At 47.8% G+C, this 14,588-nt stretch overlaps 1 protein-coding gene across 6 annotated transcripts in view; it reads right to left on the reverse strand.

Annotated features, from left to right (window-relative positions):
* Rnf144a (ring finger protein 144A) overlaps positions 1-14,588 on the reverse strand; it is a 117,850-nt gene that overhangs the window by 85,708 nt on the left and 17,554 nt on the right. For 2 of the 6 annotated variants that reach the window (XM_076559263.1, XM_076559265.1), the window contains exons 2-3: positions 11,501-11,773; positions 6,500-6,684 (exon numbers count right to left, since the gene is read on the reverse strand). The exons of 1 other annotated variant lie outside the window; for it this stretch is intronic. The gene's annotated coding sequence lies outside the window, so the exon portion shown is untranslated. Of the gene's footprint in view, positions 1-6,499; positions 6,685-11,500; positions 11,774-12,254; positions 12,363-14,588 lie in introns of those variants that run through there. 3 more of the 6 variants (XM_076559262.1, XM_076559266.1, XM_076559264.1) reach the window with 2 other exon arrangements.

Here is a 14,588-nt window from a genome sequence, read left to right on the forward strand (position 1 = left end):
ATCAATACTATGGCTCTCAGAGACCTGCCCAAGGTCAAGCCGATCTGGGCCATTCCTGTCAAGGGCTTCCCTCTCAGTTCATTCCAGACTGTGTCCAGTTGACAAAGCTGTCCAGGTCAGGGTGAGTTTTGCTTTGTTTTTTTGCGTCTGATGCTATGATGCTTTATCAACTAACTCTACAATTTTGTAGAACGTTAAAGGCCTACATAGAGCCAGGAGGAGGTTACAACTTCTTGGAGTCCAAATATGGAAGCTCCTCGGGAGCTACGGTGACACCATAAGAAGCAGTGACACGGAGATGAGCAGAAAAAGGGACAGGAGGAACCCCAGACAGACACACAACACACAAGACAGCGTGGCTGTGCTCTCAGTCGGGATTTTTACTGCTGTGAAGAGACACCATGACCACACCTCCTCTTATAAAGGAAAACATTTAGTGGGAGCTGGCTTACACTTGCAGAGGTTTAGTTCATTATCATCACGGTGGGACGCGGCGGCACATAGACCTAGTGCTGTAGAGGTAGCTGAGAATTCTCCATCTTGATCTGCCGGTAACAAGAAGTGAGCTGTCCCACACCGGGCATAGCTTGAGCTTCTGAGACCTCCAAGCCCACCCCAACAGGGACACACTTCTGCCAAAAAGGCCACACCGACTCCAACAAGGCCACACCTCCTAATAGTACCAAGCACTCCCTAGGTGCCAAGCACTCAAACACACGAGTCTACAGGGGACATTCCTATTCAGACCATCACAGCATGTCATCAGGATTGATGGAGAAAAAGGGGTGGGGAGGCTAATCAATAGAGTCCCGTGTGCTGTTTGTCCCCCATGGATAAAAATCATGTCAGCTCACAATACCCTCCACACACCAAGTAGCACCCAATAATTTACAAAACTGTCCAAAGAAAACATAAAGGAGCACCTTGGGGCCTCAGGATACAGAGCATCTCAGGTGCCTGCCCTTAATCGTCACAGGCAAAATTGATAAGATTCTGCGTGCTGTAGCCAGGAGTGTGCGGCCATCAAAAAGACACTTCACAGAAAATGAAAATCAATGGCACAAAGGGGGAGCTGCTATTTTTAGCAGGCAACACTACCAATACTCTCCAGAACGTATGAAGACTGGTTCCAAGTCAGGGAGGGAGAATACAGCCTAATGGACACAGGGCGGAAGTAGAAGTAGGACAAAGCGGCCATTAGCCATCGGAAGATGGAGTGTGCAGATGTGCGCCGACATGCCAGTCACCACACCACGAACTGGGGAGAAACTAACACGCCCCACAGCACAACGCAACAGGATGTTTTTAAAGCACAATTTTGAAGGAAGGAGACTTTGGTTGTCTATTGGTGGGAGCAAGCATAGAGCTTAGCATGCTTTGGGAAGTCACCAGGATGGTCTTGTACCTAATCACTAATGCACCTCTCTTCAGCACAGATGCCCTTTGTAGGCGTTTTGATCAAGAAAAAAAAAATGCATTTGCAAGTGAGAAAGATATACAAGAATATTGATAGTAGTGAGCTTGTGGCAGCCGAGATGAGCAATAACCCACGTACGTGTGACAGGAGAGCGCCTGGGTCATAACTACAGCTATAAGGAACCATAGGATTGAGCTAGAACACAGGCTGGGGGGTTGGCTCAGTGGGGAAGAGCATCAGACCTGGGTTCAGATACCAGAATCCACACAAAAAGCCAGGAGTGGCATGCTTTCTCCTTCAAGTCCTGCTTGAGTTCCTGCCCTGACTTCCCTCCATGGTGGACTGTGACCCGGAAGTGCAAGCTCAAACAAACCCTTTCCTCCTCTAAGTTGCTTCTGATCAGAGTGTTTCGTCACAGCAACAGGAAAAAAAAGCTGGAACATATCAAAAGGCTGCATGGGAATCACGTAAATAACCCAATTGTATCCATGACTTGTCTCTTAAACACGTGCTGTTCAGGTCCATATACACAGAAAGAAGTCGGGAGGAGGGAAGGAATTCAGCTTGTGACTGTGATTTTATTACAAACATTCTTTAATGATATGCTGGTGAGGACCATTTGGCTGTTTTGACCATTCCAGAAATATAGGAGGAAGAAGATGATGTTCGAACCTACCCATTACACCTGTACCTATCAGAAGCAGCCTCACCTAAATTTCGAATTCAAGTGTTTCATTTTTACTATCTATTCCACTTGAATAATATGAATGCTAAGAGACGGAGGCCCTAAAACATTGAGAAGTACATGACCAGGCACAACTCGTACAATGATTATTATAAGCAATAAAGTCAGGATTAAAATGAGGTTGCAGTGGCAGAATTATGCCCTCCACTCTGAAGCACAGGACAAGGCCAAGATACTAATGGCTTCCTCATTTATATTTAATGCGGCAATAGTAAATGGGGCTGAAGTGGGGAGTTACTTATGCAGAGAGTATGAGAGAAGGCTGCACGGTACTCCTGCCAATGTGAATGTGCGTCTACGAAACTCTACTGTTGGCCTTGAGGGGATAATAAAAGCAACTGTAGCTTTAAAGTCAGAGGAAGGACACATTCATCTTCGTTCAGCACATGCCCCAGCTTCTCCGTCTGGGTCTTCCGCTCTTCCGGTTGCTGCTTGGACAGAAGCTCCGAAACGTACCATCACTATCCTGTGTCTATCTGCAGGCGTGTCCCACAAATTCCCCACAATGGAGTCACATAAAGAACCACAGGAAAAAGCCGGGCGGTGGTGGCACACCCCTTTAATCCCAGCACTCAGGAGGCAGAGGCAGGCGGGTCTCTGTGAGTTCGAGGCCAGCCTGGGCTACAGAGTGAGTTCCAGGAAAGGCGCAGAGCTGCACAGAGGGCCAGAGCACTCGGTGTGGAAAGCACCTGCTGATACCAATTCCCTGCACTCATGAAAAGCTGGGCGTGGTATGCTTAACCCCAGTGTTAGAGGCCAGCAGACCCCAGGAGCTCACCAGCCAGCCATCCTAGCTGGAACATCAAGCCTCAGCTTAGTGAGAGACCCTGTCTGACCCAGTCTACCTAGCTGGAGGTCCACCGCTGCCTTGGCCCTGCAGGCTATGAAGCCCAGTGCACAGCAGCAGGGAGCTGGGATAACCAGATGTGGTTCTCTCACTCCCAGCCCTCCCCAAGGTGGGAGGGTGGTCAAGGCCCAGCCAAACTTCCTCAGCCAGATTTGTCCCACCCTTTTTAAAAATGAAGACTAGTCTCCAAATTGGAGGAAGAGGGAAGCAAATCCGAACGAAAGCAGAAATGTATATATCGCTCCACTACTCCCACTCCAGATGTGGACTGAGGTTATCTGGAGGGATCTTGAACTGTGTCATTTCAACCCTAAATACTTATAAATAATTTTTGCTTGGGCCAGAATGTCATTTTCTGGTATTTTGGCCTCTTTAGCCCCCAATTTTTTTTGAGTATGAAGCCATTTCATACTTTTTGGAATTTGAGACAGATTCCTAAACAAACGTCCTAGGAGGTGGGTGTGGGTGGACGCTGGACGGAATGCAGAATCCGCTCAGCCTTGGAAAGCTTTCAGGTCAGCTCCCTGATGGTTAACCCCACAGCTGGGAGAGCCTGCTTCTCTGGACCAGTAAGTTCCTTACAGACAGCACGGCCATGATCCTAAAATGTCGATGAGAAGATACAAGCTCACAACACTGTGTCCCAAGGAAGAGACGGGGCAGCGGGATATCCCTTGAAATGTCACCTTTGATGGCACCATGCACCTGACCACGGTACTGACTGGGCAAAGAAATCCATCTCTGTCCTCAAAACAGCAAGCTGGTAACGTGGGTACGTGGAGGGTGGGTCTGGAATTCCCGAAGCGGAGCCTTTTAAAGAACAAATAATGAGTGTGTGGCAGAAGAGGGCCTGCGTTTCTGGGGCTCAGAGAAAGTACCATGGAGATTCTTGATTTCTGGTCCCTCATCACTCATAGGGCCACGGGTGGTACCCACATTCACCTCCTCTAAGTCCTGACTCCCAGGGTGTGCACCTCCCCATCACTAAACTCAGCTCCCTTCTCACCGCATCTCACAGCCTCCACTGTGAGCAGACTCCCCGTCTCTCCTGCATGCCAGCAGCTCCATTCTCCCTCATTTTTGTCCCTGTATGTCTAGCCGAACAGCAACTCAGCTCGTGGCCTATTACTGTGTGCCTCCGACGCCCCAGCTGAGCCATGTAGGTTTAATATTTTAGCTCACGGTAGCAGCAGCGTGGGGTGGCTCAGTCACGTTGCCTCTGAAGTTTGGAAGCAGAGAGAGAGAGAGGTGCCTGCAAATGCCAGCGCCCAACCAGCTTTCACCTTTTTGTTTAGTTCAAGACCTCAGCCCATGGAATGATGCCATCCACATTTAGGGTTAGTTTGCCTGTCTTAATTAATCCACTCTAGAGACTCACACACACACACACACACACACACACACACACACACACACATTCAGAAATATGTCTCCTGGATGATTCTAGATCCTGTCAAGTTGACAGTCAATATTAACCATCAGAGCGGACGACCTGTCTTCCTAGATCACAAAGAAACACACCTGCAGACCTGTAGATTTCTGCCACCCAGTACACAGCATAGCTACATATCCCCCGACAGCATTCCCACGGTAAGCCCCAGTGACTCCTCAGGCCAGAGACAAGAATGGCTTCAGCAGCGCACTCACGATGTCATTAGACGCAGTCACTCCCCCAACACGCAGGTCGGGGAGACTGTTTCCAGCTCAAAAATAAATAACTCTTCTGAACTTTGCACAATCGATTGATTGTGCTCTTTCTGCAGTAAGGCTGCTCAAAGCACCTCCCAACTCTCTCTATCACTCCTGCCAGCACCGTCACGGCCACCAGACCAAACCACCCCACTGGCATCACCAGTGACCCAGATGGCTCAGACCCCAGCATCCATCAGTCTGACTCACCTCACCCAGGCCATGAGCCCCTGACACAGCTCCTTGGTGGCGGCTCCCTTCTGAAAATGCCTTCATGTGGCCAGCCCTTGCTTCTCCTTCCTTCCTGGTTGTCTCCTGTAGATCTCCTTCTCCAGCCAACCCTCCACTCATGCTCTTCCTGAAGCTAGAAGGTCCCAAAGCTCAACTTCTAAATTTCTCCCTCACCGGGCACCTCACATCTTATTCCTTCAAGCAGCGGCCACTGGTCAGAATCCCATTCATTCCATCTCAGCGTGGATCAGTCTCTTAACGTAGGCTCTGGGGAGAGCGGCCAGTGCAGCAGCATCCTCCCTGGGGTGTCCCAGAATCATTAAAAACTCAACGTGCCTACAAAAGGAACGTTCCAGTTCCTTCCTGAATCCAAACCTTCCCCAGTCCCCCTTCCCCTCCTGGCCAGCTGTATGAAGACATTATTTCATAAACCTTTTTCCTTTTTCTCATGACATCTTATAGAATCTATCTGCAAGATACATCTAGTGACTGCTCAATTTTCTCTGCGCCTTCTGTGCCCGCACGATACGCTACCATTGTGTATTGCCTTGATGCCGCAGTGGTTTCTTCTGGTGGTTGGTGGCTGGGACCACCTCCTAGTGTACGTCTGTCCTTCACCCTCCGAGTCGACTCCATCACAGCCACCAAAGTGAGTCTACTCGGGTGGAATGCGGATTCCCTTCCTCCTCTGCTTCAATAAAATTGCACAGGTTTCCCATGATGCGACCTGAAATCTCTGAATGGCCGCCATGTCAGACAACCCAGATTCCTGCCATCTCTGGACCCAGCCTGACTCTGGCTTTCCCAGGCTCCCTCTGAGACACTCTTGTCTTCCACGGAGCCTCTGCAAGCTGCCAGGATGCACCGCTTTCAGGCCTTGGTGACCTCAGTTTCCCTCGGCAGTGTTCTTGCCCAGGTGCTAAGTGGCTAAAGCGTGCAGCTCCTTGAGGTCTGAGTTCAAATCCCACCCATTTACAAAGTCCTGGCCACCCATAAAAACTGCTGTGCGTGTACTTATAAAGCTTTCCCTATATTTTCTTTTCTCTACAACACCCTGTCAAGCATCATAATTCACTTCCTCACACCATCAGCTATAGATGGTATCTCCCACGGCTGTTCCTACCCTGTCCTCTCACCTCCCACCTGACAGACAGCAAGAGGCAGCCCTGGTGTTGCTGTGTCAGAAGAGCACCAGGTACACATGCGAACTCATACTTTATGTTGCCAGAGCATGAATGAATACAGAAGACCACCCCTGCCCCCTGTGAGTCACATAAGTGACAACAGCGTTCTGAGCTCCAGCATGAGATTAGCGACATCAGCCTCATACTGTGAAAATAAGCAGCAGCCAAAGAGCGACACATTATGAAGCATAAAAGTAACGTAAGTGCATCCACAGCACTCCTTAAAACTCATCCAGGAGAGACCCACAAGGAATTCACCTACATGGCACAAGAAGGGTAGACAGGTCTATCGAGGCAGGCCAACTGCCCCCCGGCACTGAGACTCTGACAGTGAGAAAGAGATAAGAGAAGGTCTCTCAGCCTTCCTTTCCAGAGTCCAAAGGTACCTGTGAGAAGGGCAGAGGTGAGGAGAGGCGGCGGTATCTTCCTGCCAGGTCTTGGGGTCCCGCTGTGCCCGTGAGCATTCAGGTTTCCTCTTCCCTTAAGTAGAAGAAAGAGGTCTCTGTACGAGGGCCCCTCCAGCTGAGAACGGGAGCCCTGGGTACGCCAGACTCAGCAGAGCACCAGGTACCTAGGGAGCAAGAGAATGGAGAGGTCAGCACAGGAACAGCTGTGGGTGACAAGGCTCGGATGCTAAGAAGGAGCAAGGTGTTGACACTGATCTTTCTGTCTCCAAGCCCAAGCTGGGTAAACAGCTGTCTGAGAACTCAGCCCAGGAAGCATCCATAGAACATGATAGCCTGCTAGAGAAACAATGACGGTAACAAAGGCAAATGCCACCGGCGAATTAACAGATCAGCCCATCACTGAGGACCATCCTCCAGTCCTCAACCAGCCAGCTCCGTCCCAGCAGGATTCCTACAGGGAGACAGCGAGTGTTGCTCTCTATAGTAGACACCCAATGGAAAGTTTCTTCCCCTCAAGAAAAGCAATGTTGAAGAAACACAACTCAAGAATGCATAATGAGAAAAATGGAATTGGGAGAAACAAGAGCCATGGGAAACAGTGTGAAGGCGGGCACGCACTCTCCATTAGTAATTATATTAAATGGTTCCAATGGGATGCAGAGAAATCTACGGGGCTGGTAGGGGTTGGGAAGCAGCGAGGCCTGCTTGGGAAACACTTTGCAGATCTTGAAAGCTAAGGGTGGCCTATGACCCAGGAAATGCCTGAGATAAATGAAAGGACAGCTACACACTAAGGCCTGCACACACATGATCAAAGTAGCATCACCCACACTAGGCTACAGGTGAAAACAACCCACATGTCCATTAACTGGTGAGTGTTGCGTGACCATGCAACTCTTTTGGTCTTGAAAGGAACTACAGTACTGATTCACATTAAGACACAAAGTGTGTGTGTGTGTGTGTGTGTGTGTGTGTGTGTGTGTGTGTGTGTGTGTGTTGTGTGTGTGTGTGTGGTAGGTATGCTCACCTGTGCAGACAGTAATGAAGGCCAGAGGTTGATCCTGGGATGTCTTTCTTAAATCACTATCACGCCCATTTTTTTTTTAAACACAGGGTTTCTCACTTAACAAAACTTCACACAGGGTCTCTCACTTCACCAAAGTTCACCACTTGACCATGGCTGGTGGGTAATAAGCCCGGTGGTTCTTCTGTCTCTATCCCCCAGTGCTAGGGTTGCAAGAGCCATGCCTGGGTTTTCACATGTGTTCTGAGGGGTTGAACTTGGGTCCTCGGCAAGCACTTTACTCACTGAGTCATTTCCCCCAAGCTGAAGGTCAATCTTGAACACACTATGCTAAGTAAAGGACACTAGGCACCGGAGCCCTTCATTCTATGCAACCACTCATGGGCCAGACGTCCAACATGCAAATCAATGGAGAGAGAAAGACAACACCCGGTTTTCTGAGATGCACTGCATGGTCCTGGGTTACTGGAGACCATCGAAAGCATTCTGGAATCAAGTCATGGTGACGGTCACAAGACCATCTGCAAACATACTCAGAACCCCTGCATGAGGACTCTAAGACAATGAGTTTTATGCTATGGACGGCAGGAATGGAAAACTATTAGCTTAAAAGGGGAGGAAAGGAAGAGGGGAAGAAAAGGGGGGGGAGGAAGGGAGGGTAAGCACAAGCCCCTGGAAGAAGCCAGGAGTATGGGGCAAGATTGCACCAGAATTTCTAAAACTTTTGCTTTTCTTCAAGTATGGCTTTGCTCACCAGGACTGCAATACTCCTGAAGGAACTGTGCTGGTTTTGATGGGTTTACAGTCATGGAGCACAAACCATCAGTGGCCATTTCCTGCTCCAGTATGAAAAGGCTTCCTGGTCCCTTCAATGAGGGCTTTGAGAGCAGCCACATACGGGGCATCCTGGTAGACAGACCGGTGTCTCTTTGGTGCATCCCTCTCTCTTCCTTTACACTAGGACATCAGGCTTTTCCCATACAGCATGCAAACGCTCATGTCTCTTTTAACACTCATGAGCAGATTGCTCACGCCCAAGGCCTTTAACACTCACTCTATTTCTCCAGCAGAGCCCTAACCCCCGACTCCTAAGCCTCTCACCTGCATGCAACTGGCCTTGAATGGCTTCAGTATGCCTATTCCAGAAAATGCCACGACTAGGCTACTGGTCTATTCTCTGCCTTCACTTGGCAATAACTTCTGACTCTTCAGACAAAAGACAACACAGTCCTTCTAGAGATATACCTTGCTGCTGGTGGTCCCACATAGGAAGAGCCTAGAAATAGCATTGCGACCGCCAGCAGGAAAGAGGCATTCTGCTCAGACAGCACACTGGTGACTGGAGCCTTTTTGAGCTGCATCAAGAAGAGTTTTGCCAAGGCCAGCCAGCTGCAAAACTACCCAGGCGCAGAGCTAGGAGCCCTGTGTCCCTGATCTTCAAACCTCTCAGGCTGCAAAGCCCACTGGCTCCCTCATTCCCAAAGCTCATGGTCACAAAGCCTGTTTGCATCTATCATGGAAAATGGGCACAAATAAGATACGGAAGTACAAGGGATATCGATCGGGGAGGAGACCAGTGGGAGTGGGATGAAACAAGAGAGGGAAACGGGGTGAATATGATCAAAATACATTATATACACACACGTGTGAAACTGCCACAAGGAACCCTGTTACTATGTATAATTAACATATGCTAATGAGGCACATAGAACGCATGTATTATGTACAGATGCCTTCTATAGTGATGAGTCACTTGCATTTTAAATGTATTTTGTTATTTATGGACAGGTATGTGTGTGTATGTGCATGTGCCTGTGCCTGAAGGTGTACTTATGGAGACGAGAATAAGAGATCAGATTCCCCAGGGCTAGAGTGACAGGCAGTTATGAGCTGCTCAGTGTTGGTGCTAAGAACAAAACTCTGGTCCCCTGCAAGAGCAGTAATAGTTACTAACTACTGAACCACCTCTACAGCCCCTCATTTGCATTTTTAGAGCTAAGTTGTCTGAAGACACTATTAATGGTGGTAAATGGTAAAGGTGTTTTAAGTTATCTCTCTCACTGGCTTACTGATTTAGGGAAAAGAATACATAAAGAGCAATAGAGTTTGATCTTTCTTTAAAGTGCCGGTGTCTCTTCCTTGGCTATCTGTCATGCATATTCCAGTATACAGTCCGCAGGCCAGGACTGTGACTCCAGAGTATCCAGCACCTCTCACCCAGCAACATGATCCAGTGATGAGACCAGTGATGAGTGGGTGCTCAGCCCTCTCCATGTGCATCCAATGAGCCCTGCTAGTTTCCATAACCCTTCTGCGGACACCAGCAGTGGACACGCTGGTTGCACCCTCTGTCCCACAACGGTACTTGGACTCCGGCGGAGAGACAGGTAGGTATGACTGGAGTAGTGATGGGCAAGGAGTCCTTGATCTTAAGAATTTTCCTTACAAGGGAGCTGGAGAGATGGCTCAGCAGTTAAGAGCACTGGCTGCTCTTCTAGAGGTCCTGAGTTCAATTCCCAGCAACTGCATGGTGGCTCACACAAACATCTATAATAGGATCAGATGCCCTCTTCTGTCATACAAGAATATATGCAAGTAGAGCACTCATATACATAAAATACATAAATAAATAAACTAAAAAAAAATTCTACACAACATGGAACCCCAAGTCTTCCCATGACCCTTCTAGAAATTAACAAAATTCACTTCTGTTAGTCCTAGTGAGAAAATATAATAAATTATGGAGTGAAACTTTTCATTTCCTAGCAGGCAATCCCAATAGCGTTTAATTAATTCATGTCTTAGTACGAACATTTGTGGATGCCACCACAAATATAAAAGCCCCAAAAGGCCAAGCTTATGCAGAAAACATGAAGAAATGATCTCAGTGAATCCTTTCACCAGGTATATGCACATGTCTATAGAAGAGGGTTATATGTGATCATGCCTTATTAAATAAAGGCAGTCACTAAAATAATCAGGCTTGTGAGGAGAATACAAAGTAGGAATCATCACTTGGCACCTTTCCCAGCACATCCAACCATAGCTCTGGAGCTGCATGTGCCCCAGGACAGCCAGGCCAGTTTAATACAAAACCATACTTAACTATAAACATTATGAAACTTTTTTTTCAACTTTATTTTGTAATTTGATTGCGCTAATGTAAACGCTGTAGATGACAATCTGTTGGCCTGTGGAATGGTGGGACAGGGCTGCTAAACCTTCTCAGTGTCCGTGCCCAGGCATACCTATCCACACACACGTGCAAGCACGCCCATGTGTACACTTGTGAGTCAGAAGTGACGGAGTAAACTTTTCATTTCCTAGCAGGCAATCCCTGCTGTGTAAGGTAAAGCAGGGTGCTGTTTCTCAGACCGGCCCCTCGCAGTCCCTGGAGAGCAATAACAGATTGACTGAAATGAGGAAGCAGGGTGTAAAGACAGCTGAGAAGGAACTAGCTCAGCAAGGCTGGTGTGCAGGACTCGGGGGAGCCCTAGCAGCTGTGGCCAGAGGAGCCAAAGCCAGATGTGCTCTGAAGTGAGTTTCCGGAGCAAATGACTGTAGAGAAAGGGGAGGGAGGGGGTCAGGACGGAGAGGGAGGAGGGAGGGAAGTGAAGAAAAGGAGGAGAAAGAGCACAGTGAGGGGGAGAGGAGGGGAAAAGAAGGGGGAAGGAAAGAAAAGAAAGGGAGGAAGAGAAAAGGGCAAAGATGCTCCCAGGTTTTCATCGTGAGCCGTGGAGCACTTGGCCGTGAGTGGCAGAGCACTTCTCACACCATGTGTATACCCGTGAGGCTCTAGGCAGGTGGCAAGCATGGGTCCCTGGGCTGCTCTGGGCCAGACAGAAGAACTCTATGTGTCAGGAGACTGCCAAGAGCTCATCCGAGCATGGCCACCGGATGGAGGAAAGGACAGTAGACATGTGCGGGTGTGCCTCACCCTTCTAATGACAACTCACAGGGACACACAGCAAAGGGTGCCAGTAGCAATCAATGTGGCCAAAGCGATGCCCAGTGTCCTTTAGGAAGTCGGGGGACAGGACCAGACCAGGGGGCCCTCACACAGGAGGGGTGATGAAGTATGATGTCTCAGCCCTGGGAGTCGTTGCAGGAGCAAACACTGGGAGATGTGACTGAGGGTAAGAGGCTGAGTCAGTGACAGGATGCCATCCCCAGGAGTAAGAAAGAGCTGGCCCTTCATGTGCTGGTCTGGAAAGATGTCCAAGACACACCTGGAAATAAAAAGACAAAGTGCAAAAATGTGCATAATAAGATTACATCCATGAGCAGGACGAAAGACATACCATTCTTCTAGAGGAACCAGATAAAAAGAGAAAGGGCGTCAGTGGTCAATTTAATCCAAAAGGGAATTGACTCCACACTTTGCTCCTCGTTGGAACTTTTTAGTTTCTGCCTGTACAACCTTAGATTTTCAGAGATTAACAATCTTCGGCACAGTAAACCTTACCCACTTCTTATTTTTTCTTTTGTCTGACAAAGGATCACATACACCCTGTATAACATACCACAAAACGAGTTAAAGCCCTACAGGAAGGGCCTCTTTCCCTTGCATTCCTGGCCACACAGAGGAACAGGGCTTGCTTTCTCTTTTTTTTCCCCCGCTGCCTACCCTCTACACACACACACACACACACACACACACACACACACACACACACACACTCGGTATACTGACATTTAGCCTCTGCTCACCTGCTTGTGGCCACCACTACAAAAGGAAGGACCCATGACTTCTTGCACAGACACACAACAGAAAGGACCCAAAGGACCCGGCTGCTTCTCCCCAGGTCTTTCCATTCCCAAGCCCAGGACTGTCTTCTAGTGGCTGTTCATCACAACTCACTCCGGCACTCACTCCTTGGCAGGGAGGTTCTCACAGCGGCCGCAGGCGGAGGTTTCCACATGTGTGAGCTTCTAGCCTTTAATATGAATGGGGGTCTTGTCTGGCTTCAATAAAGCACCTCTCTGTTTGTATGCATACTACACTGAGAGTCCTGTCCACGGGGAAGCTACCCTGTGCGCCACAGCAATCCCTTTCGAGTTGTCTTGAAGGGACCTATTTAACACTTGCCCTTCTCTGGGGTAAATTAAGCAACTGATGCATTTCTAAAGGCAGCCCTGAAGCACTCTCATTGGCTCATTGGATATCAATTAATTGAGGGTTAGTTGTTTTGGGGTTTGTTGTTGTTGTTTGTCTATAATTATCTTGCTGAAAGGAAAGGCCTCTGGTTATCCAACCATCACTCCTAACTCAAAGAAATCACTCATAAAAAACAAAACTGATTCTCAAGCTTCAAGACGCTCAGAAAGAACCAATTGATTTACCCAACTGGATGCCGAAGCAGGCATAAAATAAGAATCTTGTTGCCGTCGGGACACTACACTAGAAAAAAAAAAACTAATTTATTTAGAGACGTGCGACAATAAAACACTCTGTGACTTTAAAGGACTCAGGAAGCCGTTCCCTGGGCGACGTGTCTTTAAGAAGAATGAGGTGGGTTTGTGTTTGCTGAGCAGGAGGAAAATTTCTCCAAAGAGCAAGATGAATTATTTTTCTATCTAAAACATATGTGTGCTGGAAGAGATGGGGGCCCTAACAAGGAGAAGACTGCCATGCAGGCGTGGATGGTTCTCTATCCAAACACCAAAGGCATAGACAGGAGGGAGAAGTGCCTTGTATCGATCATGTGATTCTGTACTGTCCGGCATGTGCGTTTTTAATGTATTACATTCATGTTATTCACATAACGTGTAAGATTGAGCTTTTAGAGTTTACAAGTCAGTGTGGCTGGTTATCTCACAGGATCATACAGCTACACCATCATCTACATGACCTCAAAACAGGACCTCAGGGCCAGTGAGAGGGTACAGCCAACACGAATACGTGCATATCCAGGAAATGAATAAATAAAGAAAATTTTAATCTAAAATAAAACCCCTCAGATCGCTCACACAGTCATCTTCTGGTATGTACCCATGGTTTTGCGTCTTTCTGTAAAGTTCATACAAATAGAATCTAACCTTTGAAGTCTGGCTCCTTTTGTAGTTTCTGTTTAAAAGCTAAAATTGAAATGACATATTTCTAGGGAAAGTTCCATTTCTCCAAGGCTATCTGCGTGTCTAAATCAGTTATATCTAATCCACAGATTACAGAAGATGAAACTCTCCATGCAAAGATCATGCAGATGGTAACTGCCCACTTATCAGAGCAAAAAGCACTGGGTCAATAGAGCCTTTTAAACATCTCACCAATGTAAAAGGACCCAGAGCTATTCTGAGGTGATAACGCTAGGCTCAAAGCCAGAAGAACAAGGGCCTCTCCGAAGCTGCGTACAGGTTAGGTCAATTCTCAAAATCCCAAACAGCCCAGCCTCTTACCACAGTTCTCTGAGCCTTGTGTGACAAGAGCCCTCTCCATCATCACAGCCAGGGGCTGCAGGACACTGTGATGGGACACTACCTTGACACAATGGAGGTAGAAACCAAAGACACCAGCTTCCTTGTGTGGAAACCTAAAGGGTTGCGACTCCCATCATCACAGGCAAAAGCCAGGCAAGTCTCGAAATAGAGACTTCTCACAACAATCAGAAAATAAAGTCCCAGGGCAAAGCCAGGTCATAAGGCCTGCATAGAGAAGTGAAATCAGAGTCACGGCTACCACCCATCACAGGGGCAGGAGCTAGGAAGGATGGACACTCTGTTGCAAGGGCCATTTTCTACACAATCTGGTGGCATAACGCTTTCGGTAAGGGCGTTATGTTTATAAATACAGACTCTGAACTAAAGGGCAATCACTGATTTTTTTTTTAAGTATAATGATGGGCTATTAATAGTGGTAGCCTGGCAATCCCATACATATCCAAGCAGGAAAGTCAGAAAAACGAAAAGGAAAAAGACAATACATTGAAAATAGCCATATATATATAATACTGCGAGGTATTATAGCTGCCAGGCCACCATATCAAAAATTACTTTAAACACGAGTGGTCTTTAAAAAAAAAAAAAAAAACAAAGTTAAAAGATGTG

This window comes from Peromyscus maniculatus, chromosome 22 (genome assembly GCF_049852395.1).
Source record: "Peromyscus maniculatus bairdii isolate BWxNUB_F1_BW_parent chromosome 22, HU_Pman_BW_mat_3.1, whole genome shotgun sequence".
In the NCBI taxonomy this organism is placed as follows: Eukaryota; Metazoa; Chordata; class Mammalia; order Rodentia; family Cricetidae; genus Peromyscus; species Peromyscus maniculatus.